This window comes from Gossypium raimondii, chromosome 5, assembly GCF_025698545.1.
Source record: "Gossypium raimondii isolate GPD5lz chromosome 5, ASM2569854v1, whole genome shotgun sequence".
In the NCBI taxonomy this organism is placed as follows: domain Eukaryota; kingdom Viridiplantae; phylum Streptophyta; class Magnoliopsida; order Malvales; family Malvaceae; genus Gossypium; species Gossypium raimondii.
Genome location: NC_068569.1, coordinates 35,560,596 through 35,567,362, shown reverse-complemented (window position 1 = coordinate 35,567,362; position 6,767 = coordinate 35,560,596). Strand labels below are relative to the sequence as shown.

Below are 6,767 nucleotides of genomic sequence, written 5' to 3'. Positions count from 1 at the left end.
TTTCTAAATATGGACATGGGCATCAAGTTAATGCTTGCACCCAAATACATAGTGCCTTACCACAATATGTTGCTCCAATGTTGCAAGGTATGGTAAAACATTCAGGATCCTTCAATTTTAGGGGTAGTTTGTCTTGAAGATATGCAATACATTCTTTTGTCAAGGCTACCATCTCAAATTCCCATAGTCTTTGTTTCTTAGACAGGATATCCTTCAAGAATTTGACGTAATTCAACATTTGTTCAAGTGATTCTATCAATAGAATGTTGATATGAAGTTGCTTGAGTACGTCTAGGAACTTCTTGAACTGGACTTTCTGTTTCTACTTTTGAAGCCTTTGAAGGTAGGGTGGTGGATGATTTTATACTTGAACTAGTTTATTCGTCTTCTTTGGAAATTTTGCATCTAATGAAGTAATTAGTTTAACAGAATTAACTGGTTCAGAAGTTCCCTTATCAGATTTTGTAGATTCTGGATCCGGTGAAACTGGAATTTCAACTCTCGGTTGAAATTCCACTGGGTCTTGAGCGTCAACTGGCTCTTCTTCAACTTCGACAGTATTGGGCTCTAATGTCTTTTCACTCCTCAATGTCAATGCTATACAATGCTCTTTCCCTGGATTTCTTGGGTTTTTTGAATCACTAAGTAGAGTGCCTTGTGGTCAGTTCCTAAGTTCAGTAGCACGTTGACCCACTTGATTCTCCAAATTCCTTAAAGTGGCATTATTCTTTGCCATATACGCCTTCAATAGGTTCTCTAAACTATTTGAAGGTTCAAATTGAGTTGGTTTCTGAACTTACTGGGTAAAAATAGGTGGTTGGGTCAGTCTAGGTTGGGCATAGGCGTTACTAGTTCCAGTCCTTTGGTTACTCAAAGAAAGGTTAGGGTGGTTTTGCCAAGATGGGGTATAAAAATTAGGTTGCAGTCCTTGCCTTTCTTGGTTCTGGTTCTGATTACTCATGTAATACACGAATTCTGGGTTTGATGGACATTCTTCGAACAAATGTCCTTCCCTACAATAAACACAGGTTATATTTTCAAAATGGTTAGATGGCTTAGCTGCAAATCTATTAAACCCATTAGTGGTAAAACTTTTAAGCATTGAGGAATTCGAGGATGCTGAGATGTGAGTGAAGTGAATGGATCCACTTCATGTATTCCAACGATTCATCTTTCTGACGCTGCTTGATTGGTTAGCCATTGATAATTGTTACTAGCAATCCTCTCAATGATTTCATAAGCTAGTTATAAGACCTAGAAAAGAGAGCACCATTAGTAGAAACGTCTACTACCATTCTCGTGTGAGCATTGAGACCATTATAGAATGTCTCAAGTTGGAAGCAATGAGGGATTTCGTGATGAGGGCACTTCCGTAATAATTCTTATATACATTTCCCATGCCTCATACAAGAACTCATCATCCATTTGTTGGAAAGCAGTGATCTCGTTCCTCAACTTAGCATTCTTCCTAGGCAAGAAATACTTCATGAGGAATCTTTCTACTAACTCTTGCCATCTGGAAATGGAATTTGGTGGTAATAAGTTCAACCAGGCTCGAGCTGTATCCCTTAGCAAATATGGGAACAACTTTAATCATAGTGCATCTTCAGGTACTCCGGCTAGCTTGAAAGAATCACTCACCTCCATAAACAGTCTTAAGTGAGGATGAGGATCTTTAGTGGACATTCCACTGAATTGGCCAACTATCTGAAGCATCTGGAACATGACTGGCTTCAACTCAAATTCTTGTGCCTCAATTTTGGGTCTCCTAATATCTGAATTATGATCACGAACCATTGGCATGACATATTGTCTTAGAGCTCTTACCCTATAATCAACAATAAGGATAGGATTTTGAGCAGGGTTTGCTCTGTTTCCTTGATTTGAATTTTCAAAGTTCATCTATTTGGTCCTTCTCTGACTTGCTTGTCTTCTTCATTGTCGAAAAGTTCTTTCAATCATAAGGTCTACAGGGAGTAAATCAATAATTCGATCAATACTTATAAACACCTGAAACAAACACAGAAAAATTAATTAAGTTAAAATTGAACAGAAAAATAAACCAAAATGAAAAATTAACAAATTCACAAATAATGATTTTCAAAATAGTCCCCAACAACGGTGCCAAAAACTTGGAACGATGGAAATGTGCAAGTGTACACAATTGCAACAAGTAATAAACTGACAAGTAAATGTTGAGTTATCGTACCCACAGGGACTGTGGAAAGAATTATTTATGAATGCAATTAAAAACACTTTGGTGAAGAAAAATATTTTGATTTTGAGGGAGTTGATTAAAAACTAAAGTTTAACTAAATAAAATGAAAATAAAAGTTCTAATGCACAATTTCAAAAGATGATTTTAATCAAGATGACATAATTGTGTTAGATTAATTACATTTCTTAACATAGAATTATTAAACTCATGTTCATGTTGTTACCAATAAATTCACGGCAACTTGGTAATTTGCTAACTATCGCTCATACGCACCTATTAAATTAACTAATCTCTTAAATATTTTCCAATTCCAATTTAAACAATTAATCAATATTCATAAGCACATAAAAGATTAAGTGAGGTAACAATGTATTCCTACCTTTAAACAGTTTTAATCACAATAATCTTACAAGTTATGCAAGGCTAATGTATCATCTAATATCGTCGCTAATTTAACCCTTAGCTACCTTAAAAGATTAAACATGCACTAATTAAGTATTGTGTCAATTAATTACAATTTAAACACGATTAAATAATTAATTTATTATTTACCTTACAATTATAATTCAAGAATAAATTAATCATGATTTTACTTAATCAAACAACTTACCAAGGCGTATAATAACACAAACATAAATTTAATAACTTTAGTGGACAAAATGCAATCAACCTAACACAAATTAAATTTAAGCCATATTAATTAAATTAAACATGTCAACATAACAAGTATTCATAGACATGTTCATAAAAACAACAATAAAAATTAAATGATAGGGAACTAGAATCAAATCCGGTGTTTCTCCAAAGCTTGACTAGTTTGCTCTACTCCTCCTTCTCAGCTTGTTCTTGTTGAACCGATGCTTCAATGCGCACTTGAATGCTGCTACCAATGGTGGTTGAAGGGCTCTTTTCCAAGAGGGGAAATCGACAAGGTAATCGAAAGGGAAATGGAGAACAAAGGAAGGGTTTTGAAGAGAGAAAGTGAGAGAGAAGTGTAAAGAGTGAATGATGACAGGTGTGTTTGGAATGAGCAGACAAGGGGGGTATTTATAGGTTGAGAAGGCTGCTAAAATTAACAAAACTCAGCAGCCATAAACTCCCCCCATGGCCAGCCACACATGTGGCAAGTTTGAAGGTTTCCAACTTGTTAAATTTTAGCTAGTGGCAAATCTAGAAAAGCTTAATAAGTGGAGGGGTTTGAATGCAAATTCAAGGAGACTTTAAGGGCTGTTTTGCGAGCCAAATTATGAACTAAATAAGCTTATTGGGTCAGCATGTGGAACGATTTTGGGCAGCCTATTGCTCGGTTGGATCAGTCTTCTCGGTTTGGCACAATTGGGCCACTGTTCATAATTAATTAATAATTATTTAACCAAAAATAAATTGGAGTAAAATTAAAATTAATTATATTATGAATTAATATTCATAATTTAGACCGTCTTAGGCTGAAAAATTAATTCACCTCGATGCTTCAAAATTGCTTCTCAGTTTTGTACTTTCAGTAGTGCCTGCCGAGCCAATTTTCACCCTTTGTGCAAATTTGTCGAAAATAAATTAAAATTAATAAAAATTTATTATAAAATGAATTAAAATTAAATATGTTAATAATTTAAGTACAATTTAATTATTTTATAATTATTATATATTTTTCGATAAGAATTACTACGAAATTGCATGAATTTAAGTTAAAAAGGGTATGAAAAGGTGTTTATATTTTTGCGTTTCCAATTATACACATTTTATTGTTCTCTTCAATTGTGTATATAAAGAAGAATGATTTTGATTGAGTTTGGTGCCACCCATAGCCGGGTCCCAACTTAGTTGTTAAATTACTAAAAGGCCTTGATTTTAACAAAGCCATAAATATAAATTGAAGAGCGTTCTTATCCTTTATATAAAATCTAGGGAAAAAATACTTATGATGAGAATAGAACCCAAAACACCAAACACAAACTCTCTCAATCTTACCAATTCAACCAAAATAATATTTAATTTTTATGCCAATTTTTTTAAAAATATATTATTTAATTTTTTTCATCCATATTGGGCACTCTATATTTTGATAATATCATTGATTGAGTTGGTATCACAAGTTAACTTGATACCAATTCAAAAAAAATGATAATATTATGATAAAAAATTTGAGTGCATTCAATATTCTTAATTTGATCTATTTAAATTTTATTTTAATTTTATACATATTGCATATGATACGAGTCACAAAGGCCCAACCCAAGCTCAAGAATGTGATGGGGTCAAATTACCACAAGGCCCAATAACGAGGTCAAAGGCCATGCAAATGCGTTCAAAATTAAATGGAACCATTCAAGAATTCATTAGCAAGGCCTTAGAGGCGTACATGAAAGAAAAGAAAATCAAGATTCACTTTCTTGTTTTCAAGAAAATCAAGAAACCGAATCTTGGTCCAATTTTGCTGTTTGGAGTGATTTCAAGAATCAAGAAAATCAAGATTTCAAATCTTGGAAATCTTGGTCCAAGAAACCGAATCTTGCAGCTAATGGATCTCCGTTACGAGCATCAACGAACCAATTTCGGTAGGAGACGGACTACAAGCCCAAGTTCTTGAAGGCAAGGCCCAATAAGATGTTCCAAGCCCAACCAAGAAGTTCAAATCATACTTAGTTGAAAATCAGGCCAAATTATTAAAGTGGCCCAATTTGTAAAGTTTTATTTTTAAATACTTAATTTAAATTTTTATTTTTATTCCTATGTAAAAATTCGGCCCAAGAAGCCCATTAAAAGCCTTGGCCGAATTTCCCTTGAAGTTAATTAGGTTTTATTTTTTTTAGTTTTCCTAATAGGGTTAGGAAATAGTTTGAAGGCCTATATTAAGGCTTAGCCGGCCACCCTTATAAAATACATTACAATTACATTGAAAATTTCAGATTTGTTTTGAGTGAAAATTCTCTTTGAGTTCTCCAAGAATTTTCTCTTGAGCTTTCTTTAGAAGTAGTTTTAACAATCTTTTTGATTGTGGGAGCCATCTTTAGCCTTCTTCTTGCCATTGATATTCATTGGAGGGGAGATTAGAGCCGTTTGAAGGGAGTTGTGAAATCTTTCGAGATTTCAAGGCTTCTTAGGACTTTCTTTATTTTCTTGCTGTTTGCTCAATCTATTTTTAATTTTTGTTTTGTGCCGATTTCATATCCTAACTTTTTAAGATTTATTGTTGCGTTTCCAGCCTTCTTCAACATTAAAGAAGCTGATCGGTATCCTTCTTGGTCGCAAGAATCATTCATTAATTCATCCTTTCCATTGATCTTGCTGTCTATTCATCCCAATTCTGATTAAATTCGGTTTGCTGGAATTTAGAGTTTGATTTGCTGTTTTGGATGTTAATCCTTTCAGATTCGGCTTGGAAAGTTCATAAACATTCTTGATTATCGAAGATCATTCTTAATCCACAATTTCCCTCTTTCTTGCTGCACGATTCCTCATTCTAATTCAATTTTCATTTTTTTTGTGATCTGTTGAATTAACTTTCTGTTTTATGTGCAATTGGTAGATTCGGTTGAATTGGAGTCTTCTTTGGAGTTCATTCACGTGTTCTTGACTTCCTAAATCCCTATTAATACTTGCTTCGATTCTTAGTTTGATTCTTTGCTGTTTTGGGGTTTTTGTTTCAGATCTGGAAATTCCAAGATTTAATCTTTTATGTTTCTGTTTCATTTCAGATCTGATCGTCTAGAGTTTTTGTAGGAGTTTCCCGTGACTTGACAACTCAATCTTGGTCCGCGCGCAACCCTCTATCAGCATATGTGTTATTATTATTTTCTTTTTTGTACAATTATTATTTTCAAATCTTACATTTCATTATTTATTATAAGTTATTTTTAAATGCACATCTATGTTTTAAATATGTGGTTTCCACATGTATACGTGAGTGATAGAAGTTCTAGTATTAATAATGTTGTTCATTTAGATGGTGTCACAAATTAACTCGACACTAACTTAGGATTGATGACAACACCATGATAAGTAATTGTATTCATTTAGTATATATATTTGGTTTTACTTACAATTTAATCTAATTTTTATTTTAATATATATATTTCATGTGATACTATTAATTAGTTTAAATTTATACATTTTATTATTTATTGTATGTTATTTTTAAGGACAAATCTATGTTCTAAATATATGGTTTGCACACACATACGCATGTGATAGAATTTCTAGTTTCTCTTTAAGAAGGGATGATAAATAAGTAAAGGGTAAATTGCACTACAGATCACTCTAAAATAGTGTCGTTCCTATTTTGGTCACTCTATTTTTTTTGTCAATTTAGCTAGTCTAATTAAGATAATTGCTTGAATTGGTCAGTCCTATTAAAAATTTCACTAGTCCACTAACAAATTCTTGACTGGGCATTTTTTTACTTTTAATTTTCTATAACTAATCCAAAACACATTATTTTTTGTTTATTCGCAACATAAGAACAACCAATCCTCGTCACCGCCCGACACTCATCATAAGAACCACTAGTTCTTGTCATTCCCCATCCTTACTCCATTTTTATATCTCCTCA

At 33.0% G+C, this 6,767-nt stretch overlaps 1 non-coding gene across 1 annotated transcript; it reads left to right on the top strand.

Moving 5' to 3' along the window:
- The first annotated feature begins 1,350 nt into the window (after positions 1 to 1,350).
- Positions 1,351 to 1,458, top strand: LOC128041547 (small nucleolar RNA R71). Its single transcript, XR_008196557.1, has one exon. It is a non-coding gene; the product is annotated as a small nucleolar RNA R71 (small nucleolar RNA).
- Positions 1,459 to 6,767: the final 5,309 nt, after the last annotated feature.